The sequence below is a fragment of the Lutjanus erythropterus genome, chromosome 15 (assembly GCF_056507025.1).
Source record: "Lutjanus erythropterus isolate fLutEry1 chromosome 15, fLutEry1.hap2, whole genome shotgun sequence".
NCBI lineage: Eukaryota > Metazoa > Chordata > Actinopteri > Lutjaniformes > Lutjanidae > Lutjanus > Lutjanus erythropterus.
In genome coordinates, this window is record NC_139331.1 from 2,686,324 (window position 1) to 2,705,264 (window position 18,941).

General features: G+C 39.5%; 1 protein-coding gene across 2 annotated transcripts in view; it reads right to left on the reverse strand.

Moving 5' to 3' along the window:
- Nucleotides 1–18,941, reverse strand: part of LOC146313873 (heparan sulfate glucosamine 3-O-sulfotransferase 5) — a 153,021-nt gene that overhangs the window by 76,345 nt on the left and 57,735 nt on the right. The gene's annotated exons all lie outside the window — the stretch shown is intronic.

The following is an 18,941-nucleotide window of genomic DNA, read 5'->3' on the forward strand; positions in this document are numbered from 1 at the left end:
TTCTGTGAGATTAATTGGGAACAGTACATTATTCAAGCATTCCATATCAATTTATTTGAATTTCACTCAGTTAAAAGATTCACACATGACTGCCTATCTATGTTTTGAACTAACAGTTTGACTGATATGGGAATTGCTTTAATCACTTTGTCAAACTGAGCACGTGTGCAAACTATATGGTACTTCAAGGAGAAGTTTTCATACGATAGCCAATGTCCTAGATCACTGATGTGATGACTTATGGTGATGACCTGGGTGGGGACGCCACCTTTTACTCAGGCCTTTAGTGCTATTCATCCATCTAAATAGTTTTGGTGTGAGTTGCAGAGTTTTGGAGGTATCTGCCGTAGAGATAATATAATCTCTATGGCTCTCGGCTTGTGGCGCTCAAAGCATCAAAAAGTACATTTGAAATATTGTGTAGACTTATTTTGGACACCTCAGTATATAAATAATGAGCTCACAGGCAGGAATTAAAATTCAGTTTAATTAGTCAAGAAAAAACAGCTTGAATTTAAAAAAAAAAGTAACGTAGGACGGAAGTGCCACTCAGTTCAGCCTTCAGAGCCGAGAGGCGAAGAGGAAAGATGAAGGAGAAACAGTTGATCCTTCTCAGTTGTTGAAGTGAACCAAACAGTATTTGCAAACATGTTTCAGTTTGTTTTTGGGGGCTTCCTAAATGCCAGATGGGAGGAGTTCAGTGAGTTTAAAGTATAAAAAAGCTTAGTATTTTCTCTGTGATGGATGACTTGGTCGATGTTATGTGTGGCCCGATCGGCTTCATTCCATCCATCTAGTATTTCAATTTTAGTGAGCAGACTCTTCAAATTATTTATTAAATGTAAAGAAAAAAAGGTAGAACCACCACAATCCACATTAAGTGCTGTGGAAAATATTCTCCTGATAGTTTCATTGTTCCATTTTTACTTCCCGGTTGATCTCTGGTCCATCTGATCAGAGATGCCAGATTTCAGGATCGTTACCATGCAGCTTTATGGTACAGAGTTCAATCATATAAAACAGCTCCAGGTAACTCTGTGTGGTTTTAGAGATTCAATAAAATCATATCATCAGCTTTATTTGTCCACTATTGCAGTAAGTTAGACAGGAAAGTTATTTGTCTTATAATATATTGCAGAATACAGTAAGGTAAAGTAAGTAAATGGTGGTGTGAGTTGCATAAAAGAAAATCATTTTTATTTCTCATCTGGCAAAACACAGAATATAATTTGTATCATTTCAGAGATAAATAAATTGCAGACAATTGGACTTGAGTCATAGGGACTCGGACTCGAGTCGACTCGAGTCGCAAATTTGACGACTTGCAACTCGGTTATCTATGGTCCTGGCACCCCCCTGCACCCTCCAACCTGGGCCCAGGAATGTAGCCTTTCTCCATCTACCTTAATCTAAATGATCAAACATGTAATGTAAGAATAGATCAAATTAACAGCTTTATGCTTTAATCCATGCAGACTAGACTGCATGCTCTTTTTTGGATGAGGAACAATAGTGAGAGACTTGACTTGACATAATCTGCGACTTGACTTGACTTGACTCAACAGCCTTGTGACTTGACTCAACTTGACTTGACAACCTTGTGACTTGACTCGACTTGACTCGACATAACCTTGTGACTTGACTTGACTCGACATAACCTTGTGACTTGACTTGACTTGACTCGCCCATGACAAAAAAACTTGGGACTTGCTTGAGACTTGGACCAAATTACTTGATACTTGCTTGCGACTCGGATTGGAGGGACTTGTGCAATTGTCTGACGTCTGCCTCACAAATCCTGCATCAATCTGAAGCGTTAGTTGTACACGCCCTCAGAAATTAACGCTACACGTATGTAAACGCATGGTTAGCGAGAAAATATTTCTCCAGCCTAAAATGTCACAGTCACTACATATCTTGGTCCCAACATGCCGTATCCAGGTCTTATTATACATAAATGGTACAGCCTCACAGAGCTATTAGCATGGCTGTTGGATGGTGTGGGTGACACAAGTAGCATTGCTATCTTACACCAGTGCAGTTGTCATTTTTGCCACATCTGCGAGATAGTAAATGAACTTGCACCCGTCCTGAGTCATGTGCCCATGGGCAGGAGGTCGAAAAATGAAGGCGTGACCAGGTACATTTAGTATTTTGTGCACGGTGCACCTTAGACCAGCTAAAACCTGGTCAATGTGCAAAGTCTGTGGCATAGGTCCATCTGTACAAGATAGCAAACGGAGCATTTGGCTGAGACACACACAGTTTTTTTCCCACACTGGAGCGTGGATCAGTACAGAACCCTTTGAACATATTTTCTATTGGCAATAAAGTGTATACTGTATATTGAAATAAACAGTGCGTGCGCATGTGAGTCTTGTGCTTGGCTGAGGTGCACATGCATGTCTCCACAATCAGAAAACACCCCTGATTTATGTTAAAACAGCGTGTGTCTCTAAGGTTAATCTCACTAATAAGTAATAAGGAATTATTATTCTAATCATGACATCTAATAAATCTCAATAAACTTGCAAAGTGCACACGAGATGGGATCACAGCTGTCAGACTGTCTTTAACAGATCAGTCAACATGACAGCTGGAGCAGCTATAGTGTTTGTATCTGTGTGTGTCTGTGTGTATTGGAATCCAGAAAAACATTGATTACACAATTATTATCTATATCATTCAAAATGAACAAGATGTTAAATCTGACCATGAGACTGACCTGACCCAAACTGGAGAGCTGGTTGTCTACCCATTGGATAACATGTGCGTAATTTTGCACAATTTTGCACAATTTTCCTCCACTCACAGTCATGTGTGTAGTGGGAATTTCAGCCAATAGCTTTGTCTGAATAACCAGTGCTTTCAGTGTTTCCCTGCCAACATGTGCACTCTGATTACACTTGCTTCTTCAAGGCAATGAGAGCTAACTTTCTGGTTGGTCTATTGCATGTTACATCCCAAAATACCCCATGAATTAATCAAAGCACTTGAGCGCAGCAGATAAGGTGTACCCCCTGTGCACACATGGTGTAAGATGGCAAAGGTGGACTTGTATATGCCTTGAATAAATTAAAACCCCTGCACCTTTCGTTTTGAATCAAGAGCTTTAGATCAGATAGGACACCAAGTCTTCTGTACGTCTACCTCAACACACTGGTCACAATTCTGTAGTTTATTAAATGCTCTGTAAATTATGTCATGCCATGTGTTCTCCTTTAAGAAAAATTCAGTTCAAAATTCTCTGGTTTCAAGATGGTGGCCCCTATCTTTGCAACAGTGAGTCACAATGCTTTTCATTCACCATCTAACTAGATGAGGGACTGCATCATCTACGTAACTACAGAAGTCAAATCACATAAGTACAGCCTGAGACACAACAAAAGAGCCACACACTTTGAAGTCAACCCTAATAATATGCTAATAAGTCTGTCTTACTTGTATCTAAAGGCTGAAACATGCTTCTCTGTGCAGAACGGGCGAATGTGGGCGGAAGCCATTCTATAATGTTTGCATAGCTGTTTCTTTTATGCTTATAATTTCAGCAACTGAGAATTACCCACTCATACCCATCCCCATCCAAACAACCTTCTCTGTCCAGGCTTGCAGAGTTTATGTTTGTTTATGTACTACTTCAACTTCAAAAAGTAGCACATCTTGTCCTGCACTGTAGCTAATCAAACAAGTGAACAAGCAAACATCCATTGGAGAAAATCTGTAGACTAGCTAGCTAACTAGCTGGTCAGCCGCAGCACATTAAATAGCGTAAAAGCATACTTGTAAAAGTCATTCTGACACTGACATTTCACTTAAGATGCTGGTCCTCACCACTGTTGGACTTGAAGAACCAAATACAAAAGATCCTCATCTAAAAATGTGCACAAGAAAAGTTGATCTGCAGGCCACTTCATTCAGATTTTCTCCACAAATTAAGCTTTTGTTATTTAGTGCAGAAATACCAATTATGAGATGTGAGATGATCAAGTTTGAAGTCAAAGCACACTGCAATCGATAAGAATTACATAGTGTTTCAGTTCATTTCTTCTTGCCTCAAAAAGGGCCAGAGGTGGAGCTGGAGATGGCGTCCACGGCTAACCCAGGTGATCGGGGGCTGCAGGGTCACATCCCCCCGGCTGAGGAGCCCTGGAGGACTATGGAGCACTTTAATCACGTAAAAGAGTGACTGCACTGTGGGGAAATCCAGTAAATCACATGATGGGGTCATACATGAGGCAGTGGACCCGTGCTGTTCGCTGCTATCACTGCCGCATTGTGCAGATTACAGCTCCTGTAGGACAACAGACTCTGCCAATCATGACCATGCTTACACATTGCGGTGACGGGAATGTGTTTGCCAAGCCTTGCAGAACAAATATTCATTTAATTTATGCAAATATGCACGAGAGTAGATTCATTTTAATTATTAAAATGAGACAGCTCTGTGTGCAACAGATTGTTCTGCTGGTGAATCGGCGGCGTCTTACACCTCCTCTCTAATTATTAACAGCAACGTTGTACTTGGATGAAACAGACGAGAAGAGAGAGAGCAGGATTCCCTGTGGCTGGCACACAATGTGAGTCAAAAGGAGATAACACATTTTTTCACACTCTCTGATGCAGTGTTGATTTCTGGGTCTCTCTTTCTCCTTGCCTGCCTGCCTGTCTCTCTTTTTTGCTCAAACTGTCAGTCTCTCTCCATTGTAAACTCCCCCTGGTGCTCATGCAAGCTGGAACTTTTTACAACTTATTTTCCCAGCCATCATTTCTGTTGGTTGTGAAGTCACTGTAGACACCAGGTTGATTGGTAAGACTGGGCAACGCAGCAACATTGTGAAGAGCCTCTACAGACTGTGAGATTTCAGCAATCTTATAAGTTAGTTAGCCACGCTGGGCAACATGGATCTGATAAACTTGGGTACAACATAAAGTTTGATGTATATAAACTATACCATGATCACACCTACTGAATCCTGGGCTACAACACAAGTCAGAATACAAGAAAATGTCATCAGCATGCATCATCCATCTGCACAGGAAGCGAGCCCTCACAATGGTGCTGTTTATGCGTATAGAAAAAATTCAAAGTAGAGGAGGAGGAGGAGAATGTGGACCCTTGTGGTGAGGGAAGAGACGCCAACTTGGGACGCCAATTTTGCACAGAGAGCTTGAGGTAACATTAAGTATTTGTAGTATGCTAAAGTAGCATACATAAACATATGTTTGTGCATTATAGGTTGCTTAGAAGACGTAGGTCGTAGCCCCAGTCACATTGTGAGTAGTCTGGCTCCATGCATGCACATTTTGCTATAGAGGAAAAAACATTCTGCCTTGTTTGCATTTTTTAAACCAGTCACAGTCATGTTGGGCGGAGCTAAGCTCAGGATGCAATGATAGTGCTGCTGCAAAACAGTTTTGAGGGGAAACTTATTTTGGTGGAACATTTACACCTCTGTAGGCGAGCTCTGGTGTTAAAGTGACTACATCACTGCAGAAGAAAAGTTAACAGCTGTTAGCTTGTTTACACTTTTACCATTAGCGTCCCAGGTGCTAAGTTGCCATTTTCAGCATTTAGGTTACAGCTTGGAGGTTGTTCTTGCCTCCTGGGGACTTTGAAAAAGTACATAGCAGGTGCTGCAATGACGCTTGAGGCAAGCAACCAATGGTAGGACTCATACCTGCAGCGTGCATCTGGTGAGTCAGCCAGAGAGTATTTGTTGTATGCTTAACTAGGCAAAAATAGCATTCACAAACATATGTTTGTGCATTCATCTTGGTTGTTTATTAGACATATGTCGTAGCAGTAGTCACATTGTGAGAAGGTCAGGCTTTAGTACCTAGATCTTTAGTCACAAGACTGTCTTTGAACCTCTCTCACAGGACCATCCTTTTGGAGCCACAACCAAATATACTGCTGTGGTTTGAAAGCCTACTTTGAGACATTTAGGGGAGCTCTAAAACGTCATCCATTTTTAAGTTCTATTTTATTTTCTTTACGTTAAGATTCCTGAAATATATAATAACAGTAAAAACATGTTGATTCTCTTATTAAATAAATATTAAATGATGATTTTGATACTTGATATGAGGCTGTAAAAGTCACTTTATTTCTCTGTGGTTAAAAAGCTAAAAGTTTACTAAACAATGTTGAACAAATGTTAACAAATGTTAAGCTGTATTTGTTTTACAATGTGATGTGGTGTTCTTTGTATTTATTTATTTGCATAATAACAAAGAAAATATGTCTTGAAGGTGTGAATATGAGAAGTAGCAAACCATTGCCTGTGTCCTACTGCTGATTTTGTGATTTTTTTTGTTTCTTTCATTTTTATATGATTAGGTCCATTCTTAGAGTTTGAAACAGTAGCCTTATGTTTTTGTTGTTTAGCAGCTATGAAATGTTATTGACAGTATTAACTGTCTGTAGTAGGAACACTAGTTATGTAGTAATGTTAGTAATGTTTTTTGCAGTAACCCTGCAATTGACTGTGCTGCTGCACACTTCCATGTGTACATGGGTATGTAGTAGCAGTGCAAAGAGGAAAATAGGGCTCCCCCAAAAGCCAATGTACAATTTGAAGTCTGGAGATCGCCATGTTTCTTTCACGTTTGTCATCTTTCATCCTGGAAAGCCCAAAATTGCACTGTGTATACCCAGTTTAAGTAGTTAACAAACCCTGAGGTTAGTCAAACATATTCTGAAGAGAAAACAAATTTAAAAGGTAAAATGGTTGGGGTTTGGTACCGAACTTGGTGCCAAATTTCAGACCTGACAGCGCATCTGGTTTAGAGAGGATAGAGAGAAAGAGAGAGTTCAGGTAATCCCAAATTTCAAGTCATTGTCCCAAATCCCAAATCCTGTCCTCTTTGACCTGAAAATGAACACTTATAGTAAAAAATAACATAAACATGCTAAAACAAGGGCTGCCTGTGTGCTACGAGACTTGAGACTTAAAGACAAGTGCTGAGAAGAGGAACTTGGTGAAACAGTGATACTGAAGCCTGCTTCACTGAATGTCTTGTGTATTTTGGAGTGCTGATTAACTGAAATGAATAATTAATAACATAAAGGAGACTTGTGCAACAAGCTGCTGCTGTCACCAGAATAAAGAGAATCATTTCAGGCAATTATCAACTACTCCACATGAATTAGTGGATCAATAGTCTTGTTTTTACTCTGAATCCATGAAAATATTCTAATCAACTCCTGCTTTTAATTATTAAAATATGTCAGAGTATTATTGATGTTTCTTCACTTGTTTATTGCACTGATAACAGATTATTGATGGCATTCAACCAGTTTAAACCAGATGACAGAGATTGCACTGGGTTTGTGATGAAAATATCTAAAAAATGTTTTTTGCTCCTACAGCTTAATGACAATCTCATCTGCTGAAAAGATGTTTAAAATGACAGCAACACGTCTGTCACTGGTGCCAAGACAATGTCTTCAGGTCATCCTCAGAATCTGTAACTGATCTTTAGAATATAAATAAAAAGTTACAGTTTAATGTTACTTTCAATTATTCTACACATTTTAACCTTTCTAAAATCTTTCCCTGTCCTGAATTTCTCCTATTCTCATCTGATCACTCTAAGACAGAGTGATATTCCACCTGCAGCTTATTTAAGTCACAGTGAGCCGTGAGAGCGACGGCGAGCCGAAAGCAGCCGCAAGTTTGGTTGAACATTTCCAAACTTGGCTTGGACAAGACTGCAAGATTTATTATGTAAAGCTGTCTATGACAGCACATTTGACCCGAGGAAACACCTGCTCCAACACAATATATAATATATCTAAAAGCTGAAGAGAGCAACATGTTTGATAGCTTAAAAGCCAAGTCCCCTGCAGCAGCCACAGCTAATGTTAGCACAGCTGTAACCAGCATGAAGTGGATGATGGATCCATGGATGATAGGACTTTTTAGTTAATTAGCTTGTTAGATAAGTTGTTGTTGGAGATAACTGGGCTTTCACTCTGTTAGTGAACATTAGATTAGCATTTTTACACCAGTGCTACTCAACATCACTGACTGTGTCCGCAATTCTTCACCAACATGTTATTTAGCATGCTGAACAACAACTAAGAGTGACCACATGTCCCCATTTTCCGGGAACAGTCACCGTTTTTGGTGGCCTGTCCATGACTGTAGCTGTCCCCAGAAAAGTCCCTTTTTTTGCTGCATGTAAAAACAGACCACAAAGTGAAATAGTACTTTATGCGATAACAAATGTTATTTCAAGTCAGATAGAGTGGAGTGGAGGGACAGGACGAAAACTGGATAGAGTGAGGGAGATAAATTTTGAAATAAAATTCAAAAATGAGGCATGCAATGGGGATCTTTTAACTAAAGTATTTTATCTACTATCTCTTATTGAAGAATGGAGAGGAATGAGAAGGACAAATTAGGGGAATAAAGCGTGAAGAGTGACAATGAAACTGGAATTGTCTCTCTTTTTTATGAATAGAAAATAACATTGGATATTTGTATGATATATTGACCACTGGACTGGAAATATCTCTGGCTTTTATTCCAGAAATTTGGTCACCTCATATGAAACTTAAGTATGAAACCAATAGTAGGTGATTTAGATACTATTTATATGGAAATATTACAGTATGCAAGCATTGTGGTAGTGAGTACAACAACATAACATGAAGGATATCACACATGCTTCCACCAAAACACACAAGTGTTCTCTGACTATGCCCTGGAGATAAGGATGGGTTTGGGAGGAGACAGGAAGAGAGGGAGGGGTCTGAAGCAGGTACTGTATTAGTTCAGATATGAATGGCACCCACAGTCTAATGTAAAGTTACAGACTTCTCTATATAGTCTGTCTGTTTCATAATTAAAGAGCTACAGTCCTACCATGTTTGCAAAGATATAAATGAAAAGACAGCATTAGTAGTTTGTACACATTCCAAATGCAAACTGTAGTTATCATGACAAGGAGCAAAGAAGAAAGTAGTCACAAAACTTTCCAAGGAGAATGTTTGGTTCATTGGACAGGTCAACAGTGTGTGTAACTTTTTGACTAAAGACAATGTGCAGGACAATGTTGGTATCTTCCTACGATGACCGTGGTTGTCTTTTGTGGTTATTCTTTAAACCATGACAACGAAGGTTAACAATCTCAGAACCCATCATCTATTGTCTGATGACAATTTTGCCTCTGAGGGTTACAGGCAATGTTTCACAGCTTCCAGTGTAATCAGTGGCCATCTGAATAATGAAAGTTCAGGCAAAGAATGTCTCTTTTGTGCACCATTCATTGTTTATAGTCTGACAAATAACTTGAGACATGAGAATGGAGTTACTACAAAAGCAAACCATAATGCTTCCAATACCAAAGCCTTGTCTCTTTGCTACAAATTCTGCATACATATGCAGTTATCTGTTGATAGAGACTACCAAGAGGTTGAAGGAGTATCTGGGCAAAAGCCAACTTGGAGTTTCAACATGTGCTTCAGCAGACAGGACAACAGAGACAGGATCTGGGGACATGAGTTCTGCACAAGGTTGTAGATTAGAGCAGTCACCACTATAACAGCTTTATGGAACATAATATAATATAAATAGAACAAAGCCACTGTTAATGTTATTAGTAACACATTGGATATTCCTGCTATGACATGCCAAAATGTCTGCTGTGAAAAAGGTCTACACGGGTGCCAAATGCTAATGCTAAAATGCTAACATGGGTTGTTTTCCATCCATTCATCCATCCTTGGTTCTTTAGTTCAGAGCAGTGTTTCTCAAACTTTCTACACCATGTACCACCCCAAAATATTGACCTATACATGTACCACCTTAATGTTTTTCACTGTTCGGTGCTATCAGGTGCCATGGACACTGCATTAAGTTGTGATTGGTTTCCTTTCATCCACTTTGCTTTTAACACAGCTGACTGAAATATTATCCTCCTGATCTACACTTCTTGTCCTAATATTTTATTTATTTATTATTTTATTTTCAATCTCTTCTTTTTACCCCTTCGCTTCTTATCTTGCCTTGCAATTAAGCTCGTACCTACCAGTAATCGTAGATGATGTATACGCGCTACATGAATGATCGATACTATGTAGCAGGCTGATATTGAAACAAAAACATTCAGGAAAGACAAACCTTATTTTAAATTACATTTTCATTCAAAATTTTATAGTATTATATATGTTTTTAAAAGCAATTAATTTATAAAAAATATTGCAGACATTCTTCCATATACTACTAGAGGGATCTTGTTTGTACCACAGTTTGAGAATCTAGGGTTCAGAGGATTTCAGTAATTACGTGGTGATGCAGTGTTAATATTACTGATAAAAATAACTACAAAATAAAAACTAAACAACAAACATTGTAATAAACTGGAATTATCCCTGGCTGAATTTTAGTATTTCTGAAACTGAAACACCATGCGGGAAGGATGGAGTGAGGAAGGTGGAGAGAAGAATAGTTTTATCACTGCATTCTGAATAAATACCCAACAGGCTGAGAGAAGACTCACAACCCCCCGCTGCTTGTGAAACAACTTGCATACTTTTACAGTCTAAAAAAAAAGTCCATGCCTGCTATTACTAAAAGTAGCATTAGCAAGATTAATTTGACAAACACGTTTCCAGCACTTCATTTAAAAGAGTCGTTTCATAGAAGCTATTCTTTGATGTGCTGATAAGGATCTTGCATCATAAAAAAAGGCTCCCTCTGGTGAAAACATAAAAGTTTTATTACATGTAATCACATTAAGTATTGGAGAAACTATGCAGCTCACCAAACTACATATTCTTTCACACAAAAAGAATTGAACTTTCTGGATTAATTACTAGTTTTTGCTGGTCAAATGGAACACAAAGAAGTATTTGCATACTCCCCCATCTGCCTTTTTTTTTTTTTTTTTGGATTACTATCATTTTCTTCTTCAGATTGCATCCTCACAGCATTTCTAACAGTTTGTACCTCTGGAACTTTCTAAGAAAGCAGAAAGTACTCAAGCAGAGCTCAGCTGTCTTCTAGGCAGTTTATCAAAGTACAGATAATTAGTCTGGAAGTACAAGTGTCCTTTGGCAAGCCACTAAACCCAGAACTACTTAATAAGACTATCTAGAGATGATTACACTGTGGGTGTAGAATAAATAGACTAACCCTGGCGGCCCCACGTTCCAGTGTTAGCTCATTAAGCATGATCATGTTACACGATATGGTGTGGCAACAGTATATACATATTTAAGGCATCATGAAAACAAAGTGCCTCTGGACTGTTGAACAGTGGCTGAAACCAACTCTCAAATGTTTCTGATTTGAGGAGACTGTGTCTGTAAATGTTTTAAAGGTAACCATGTGGGGATTTTGACTACAAGAGCTTTACCAGAGATTTTCTTGGTATCTTGTGCAAGAATACTGCCAATTATGTTTCTTTACAAGGAAACTCCACAGGGTTTCTGAAACCAAACTACCTGACAAGCATGCCAGCTTCCCACGGTGCTTGGCCAGGTGAACAGAGGTGATAAAGTAGATTTAAACTTCTTTTTGTGCAAACAACTGGGGCTATTACTAGGAATGCGGAAGGAGTTGACAGAGACACCAGTTTGACCAAGCCACAGTAATTCATGTGATTTCTCAGTCTAACAGTCAAGAATCTTAATGTTACATTTGATCCTTCCCTCACTTTTGAGAAGAAACCAAGATCGCCTTGTTATGCAACATGGCTAAAATTGGATGCAGAGGTCTTAATTCATGACTTTATTTTATCCAGACTTGATTATTGCAATGTTTTGTTGCCTGGTCTGCTGTGCGTCAGTACTAAAAGCTTTCAAATGGTTCAGAATGCTACAGCCAGAATTTTAACTAGAACCAGAAAATTTGATCACACCAATCTTACCCTCACATCATCGGCTTCCTGTTCAGACAACTCTGTGGAGGCCTTTCAATCCAAACTTAAAACTCATTTAACTTTCAACTAGCACTCATTCTCAGATTGGTTCAAGCTTCGCCTCAGATATTATCCTTTTACTGGGTTGGTCTCGCTCTAAATGAATCTCTTAACTCTAGTAGTCCATGTTTGTGCTGCTGACAAGAATAAAACTCTGAACTTTCTAACGACTGCTGCATCTCTCTAACCCTCTGTTTTTGTTTCCATGTGTCTCCAAGCTGTGAGTGTCTCTTCTCCTGTCCTTCTAACTCTCTCTGTCTTTCTTTCCTTCCTTGTGTGGCCTGTCATCATTCAGGTCTCCAAGGTGGAGAGAAGGTTGTATGGATCAGAAAATTTGTCATCAAAATTTGTATTTAATGTGATTTGACTGTTCTGTACACACGACATCTACTGAACAGCTGTGGCTCAGTGGTAGCACAGGGTTGACTACTAAATGGAAGATCAGCTGCTCAATCCCCGCCTCCCCTGAGTCTGCATGTCGAAGTGTCCTTGAGCAAGATACTGAACCCCAAATTGCTCCCGAAGGCATCGCCCTCGGTGTGTGAGTGAATGGTTAGTTTCAGAGCAGAGTCACCTTGCATTGCAGCCTCTGCCATTAGAGTACGAATGTGATGTGTTGTAAAGCGCTTTGAGTGGTTGTAGGACTAGAAAAGTGCTACATAAATGCAGGCTATTTACCAGTTATTGTTGCGGCTCTTTCTCAATTCTCTTCATTTTTTTCCTTTCTGAAGCGAGTCAAAGGACAGAGGGTGTTGTACACTGTACAGATTGTCAGTCCCCCGAGACAAACTGTGATTTGTGATTTTGGGGCTATATAGATAAAACTTGACTAGAGTCTGTCAGGAATTCTTATTATTATCTTATTATTATTTCCATTTGTGCGATTCATCATGTCTTACCCCCCACTCTACGACAACAGGCTTTTCACCATTTCCCTGTTTTCAAGTGTGACCATTCACGAGTACAAAGGCTTTAATCTTTAGATGTGCTGTTGACCACCCCAACTACTTCAATCCAATCGTACCAAAGATCGAATACTGTTAAGTCAGCCCTTTGTTGTCTGTGTTGATGTTTATTCATCTGAATGGAGCTGGCATTTCTAGAGATCTGCATTGAGGGGAAGTTTGACCGAAGTAGAAACACCATAGTTTACAGCAGACCTGGGCAAAATGTGGCCAGAGGGCCTGATGCGGTCCACCGAAAGGTTTCATGTGGCCTGCAAGGGCAAAAATTGAAAATCTAGCAGAGACAGTCAATAGTATTTTGCTCACCAGTAAACCATTATCAGACCGTTATTTTTGACTTACTTTTGCTGCTGTTGTTGCAACCTGTATGCAACATGCATGGTACATTGGAAAACATCAAATTTTGGACATTGCCAACAAAATATTAACCCACAATTCAACATTGTGGCCAACAGTAAAAGTGCCCTCTATAGAGCCCTTCTGACCATTCCATTATTAGAGATTCAGCCACTATTAGGACCTCATATCATTTGTGTGTGGCCCACTGCAGCCTGATCAATTTCTCACGTGGCCGCCCATGAAAAGTGATTGCCCAACCCGGGTTTACAGGAACACACTTACAATGTAAGATATAAGTTGTAAGGACCCTCTTACACAATCAGAACATCTTATAAATAAAAAAGATGAAAAGAGGAAGGTGCAGCAGGTTTGATGGCATGTCCAGGACCTAAGGACTATAAGGAATAGACAGATTGGGTTTCTGGGATTTCAGAACATAGTAAGATTTTTCAAGACACAAAGAGCACCCACTACAAACCATTTAGAATCTCAAGATTTCTGCCCTGGACAAGATACCAGAAAAAGATGACATCAGACTGAAACCAGTCACAGCAGTGGACAGCTGGAGCAAGAGTGATACTATGCACATGTACATGATTTTGAATATCATGCTGTTATAACTAAGAAAAAACATTTAAGTAAAAATATTGGGGTAGACAAAGACACATTGTATACTTCATCTCATGAAATTACTTATCTGTATTCGAAGCAAAAAAATAGCTCTCTTGAGATTAAAATAACAGGATTATAAGTAGGCAAACTCAGTTCCCAAAGTACTTGAAAGTTTACTTTATAAAGTCATTCAGTTTTCTGGAGTCAAACTCTTCCCCAAGAACACTACAACAATCCTCCGTGTTAATGCGTCCACAATGTCCCCAGCTGCTCTCCTAGTTGTATTTGTTAATTAGTTTGGATGTCTTTTGTGGGGCGATGGCAGTCAAATAATTAACAATGACAAATAGCTCTCGTGTCCACTAGCGCTTATCCCACCTCTACAGCTGTGGGGATCTCGCTCCTCTGCAACCTGTTTTTATCAGGCCACGGGAGCCAAACCAAAACTGCTAATGCGTTAATTTATAACATGACCTGGCGTCAGGCCGAGACAGACGCTCACAGAGAGAGAGGGGGAGCGGGAGAGAGAGGAAGAGGTGGTTTGGGTGAAAAACTGCAGTGTCACCACAAGTCCACTTTTAGCCCTCTCTTGCATCAGGTTACTGTGTATGAGCTGATACAGCCTCAGGAAACAGATGTCCTTGTGTGCCGGATTGTAATTATTAATGGGTGAGACTTTCTGGTTTCATCAAAGCCTCAGCTGTGTGGTGCCACGTACAGGCTTGATCTCTCAGTGACAGACTGGAGGACGATACACATCAGTCCAAGTCACAACTTATTTAGCATGGCCTTAGTGTGAGAGAATGTAGAGAATGAAGAACAATGGAGCTCTGACAAAGACCAGTAAGATATATCTGGCTTTGGACTGAGGCACATTACTTGAAATTGGAGAAATGTTTAAAAAATCAGCTGTAAAACTGTAACTGTAAAAGTTAACATTTACACATTAGGGCTGGATAACAAACACAGTACTGTTATGGGTTCCATATTACCATTAAAATTACTTTGGTACCACAGAACGCCAATACATGTTAAATCAATCAGTGCCAAATTTAGGTCCCTAAGAACATAATTTATGGTATAGAGAGAAAGAGAAAGAGAGAAAGCAGCTTGCAGGTTGTTCAAATCACAGTGAATATAGTTTTACTTTCCAAAACTGCTAGCAACAAGTCTAACTTGGGGAAACACTCGGTCAAACACAAAATATATTCAAAAGCTGAAGAGTGTACCATGCTTAACAGCCTGTAGCTCCCCGCAACAGCCACAGCTAATGTTAGCATGCCTACAGCAAGTACCTAAAAAATTTAACTTAACCTTCCATACACAACAAAACTTAAAGTGAGACATCGACAACCTTGATTTCTTTAATATCTTTAATCAAGTAATTGTCTAGTTAGATAAGTTGTTGTGGGAGATAACTGGGCTTTTTCTACTGTCTTAGTTTACGTCAGTTTAGCATTTTTACCAGCTTTAGCCAACACTCAGCACACAGATATTATGACAGACCCAGTAAAATTTTTTTTAAAAAAAAGGTAACTTTGGGTACTGGAACCAAATTCCAGATACCAGTATTGTATCAGTTCCAGTGTGAACCCTAGTACACATTTAGACTATTCAGACTGTCTAACATTTGATGCATGCAAAATATCTATGCTTTCAATGATTTTGTCATGCCTAAGTTACTTTGTTACCTTATGGTTGCAGCCAAGTTCAATAAGCCTAACTGAACCCCTAATCAGGTTATACAATCATACAATAAAAATGTTGTACAGGGGGTTAATAAGATTGTACTATGATCACATCCTGGAAAACCTGAACATGCTAAGTTTTGACAACTACATTGCACTTGCAAATATCAGTCTTATCTAAGTTGTGGCCTGGCTCCCCTGGCTCCCCTGGCTCTCTGCAGTATGGGGTGACTAAGTGCAATAAAAGCTTCCCAACAAGACTATTTGTTAATGTAATCCATAGAATCCATCCAGACCAGTCAAGTCAAGGCTAGTCAGCTAGTGAGCTGCCTCTAAAATATTAATCTCTTGCATAATGAATCAGTTGTTGTGATGTCAGCGGTTAGTATAGAAGCTTTATCAGTTTCTGCAATGATAGGTCTGTGCTTCATATGGAGTAGGTTTACACAGTCACTGAACTTCTGTGCAGATACATGTGAGTGAATGACAGTCATAGGTAAAAACTGTGAGCCAGGCAGAGGGAGCTGTAGGGTAATAGTAGCCATGACAGCTGTCAATCTACAGTGCAGTAGCTAAGGGACCTTTAATAATAAAATGGATAGGGTTGGTTTCGGTCTTTTCATTCATCCTTATCCATTAACTGATTATGCTGTATTAATCATGACATACTGATTCATTGGAAAAATTACCACTATACTGATTATTTTGAGGCAAATGGGAAATCAAATGTTTTTATTAAGCTCATGTCATGCAGCCTTACCCATAACCTTTACTTTAAGAATCCAAAATGTCATAGCAAAATGCAGAATAAGCATCCTATAATCAACAAAGAAGCAGTATTAAATAAAATATATGCAAACAAACATAATTAATGTAACCATATTAATCTGTGTCTGAGACAGTGTACTGTACTTTTGGGGTATACGCCATGCATGCCAGCATGAGCTTTACTATCAGTGAGGAATTTTTGGGAACAACAAGAATGACGGAAAAGGAAAACAGCAAGAAATGTCAGAAAAGCAGAGCTAAATGTGAAGCAGACAAAACACAGGGGATCAGTGTGTAGATTTTTTAGTAAACACCTGTGGGGTCTTTACAGATGCCTCAGGCTAGATGCCATTTTATGGAAGACAGCTCATCAAGATGAGCGACAAGTGTCAGGACTACGACACGACAAAGTGAGGTTAAGGAGGGGCAAACAATACAAATCCTGCTCCTGGGTGAAAAGCTGAGCACTGCAGCTTTGAAAAAGAAAGATTAGCACTTTAATCTCCCACAGAAGCCATGGAAAACTACTATATATACCTATAAGAAATTCAAACAATGAAAAAAAAAAAAAAAAAACAGGACGGCTCTCTAATTTCTAAAAAAACTCTCAATAATACTGAGATCCAACACGGTGACCATAGAGACTCAGAGATTTAGGTTGGGCAGCTGTAGATGTTTTGAACCAGTCACTCTCTGTCTTGCACTAATATTAGTATTTTCAGTGCACTCTGTGTTTCCCTGACTCTAATGACCGTTATTAATCAACAGCTGATCAGAAAATCCTTCCATCAATCCATTTTCAGCCTGTGGCAGCAAGCCACATCATTCAGCTGCTCCTGGGGGATCCCAAGATAGGCCAGATGGGGTTTTTATTCCACCCAGCATATTGTTGATTTTCCCAAGGGGCAAAATCACTTTAAGGGAATCAAACTACCTAAAATGACTGTATTATGCACCTGTCCTATTTCCTGTCATCAACACCTGAAAACTCTTCAGAAGAGCAGCAATTTGATCAAACGAACTCTTCTGGCTACCTTTGTTCTACCATTTCTTTCTTTCACTTGATGGCATTCAGCATATGCTTTGGTTCTCAAATGACATTCTTCAAATGAGGCAATTCTGTGCAATATAACTAATGTGAAGGGCACTTATAGCTATCCAAGCAACTCTGGAGAAAGAGTTTATTGTTGAGTCTGGGTCGCATCACCAATCCAAATCCTCTGCATTTGACGATCTGAGAATGACACTCAACAATCAACCATCTTTCTCCAGAGTTGCTTGTAGCAGCTTTAAGTTTGAGTCCAGTTTGTGCAAAGGAAACTAATTTAGTCTGCTTGTATCTGCATTATTCTCTTGGTAACTCTCCAAAGCTCATTGATATGGGGGAAGGTTGGAACAAATTGAGATCTCTGACTTAAGTCTCAGATCCCTCTTCAGCAGTACTGTCTTGTGCAACACCTACACGGCTGATCAAAAAAGACTTTTCATTCCCACCCAACTGTGAGGGAAAGTGTGTTCAGCTGTTTGTGCCTGCAGTCTCTCTCTTTTCGTCACTCTTAAAAGCTTATCAAGAACTTTGCACTCAGCTTTCTCTCGGCACAAAAGGCTCTTACATCACCCATAGCACCAATCAAAAAAAAAAAACAGGAATTGATCAGAAAGAAAGACGTTTGTGTATTTTACTGCAGTTCAGCAAAAAATCAAAAGTACATATCTCAAATACAATGGAACTAGATGGTACTGCGGTAGAAAGAAAGTAGTTCCCACATGAAACTGCTCAAAACACTGTCTGTGGATTATCTTGAGTAACTTCAAATTTATTCTTTTGGTGCAGACATCTCTACAGCTGATATCTCCAAAACTCTGCAACTCACACCAAAACTGTCTAGATGGATAAACAGAACTATGGGTAAAAAAAACAAATAAGTATATTTGATTTTGCAGTGAACTGTTCCTTTAGCAAACATCAGCTCAAGCCAAGTCCAGCTGAGATGTGATTGAAATACATAAAGAAAGACTTGCTCGGAGAAATATTTGAATATTCAGTAATAATTACATCAGATAACTGCCATCCTTGGCACCACACAGGAAGTAATGATGCCTCAAGTCAATCAGTCCTAATGTGCATGTGAAACAGGTAGCATAAATTGCAATAACTGTTAAAACTAGCAGCTTTTTAAAGTATTAATTCCCTCTTCACATAATTGGATAGGACACCAAGGTGGCTGGCAATATTTTTTATGGGACTGCCCTGTCAGGAGTGCAGATTGTCTTTTGAGGCAGAGTGATGGTTGAGTGCAAAGTGACAGTGAATCTTGGAAATGGGACTCCTTAGAACATTATTTGCCATAAATTTCCAAGAGGATCTCTGCTCAAGGTCAGCTGTAAAAGTGACAGCCTTCAAGCAAAGCCCGGTCCGGCTCACCGTCACCGGCCAAGGCTTCATCAAGAAAGCACCGTCCAACTTTATCAGCCTGTCCCGGTGCCTGTCTGTCTCACCACTGGCCAGCTGAGACGGGAGCGTGACCCAGTCCCATGTGAAGGCCTTTTAAAGTTGGGCCAATAAATGATAGTCAGTCTCCAAGCAGACTTGTAGAGGACTCATAACTGTGGACAGCCAATTACTTGGCAGCTTCCA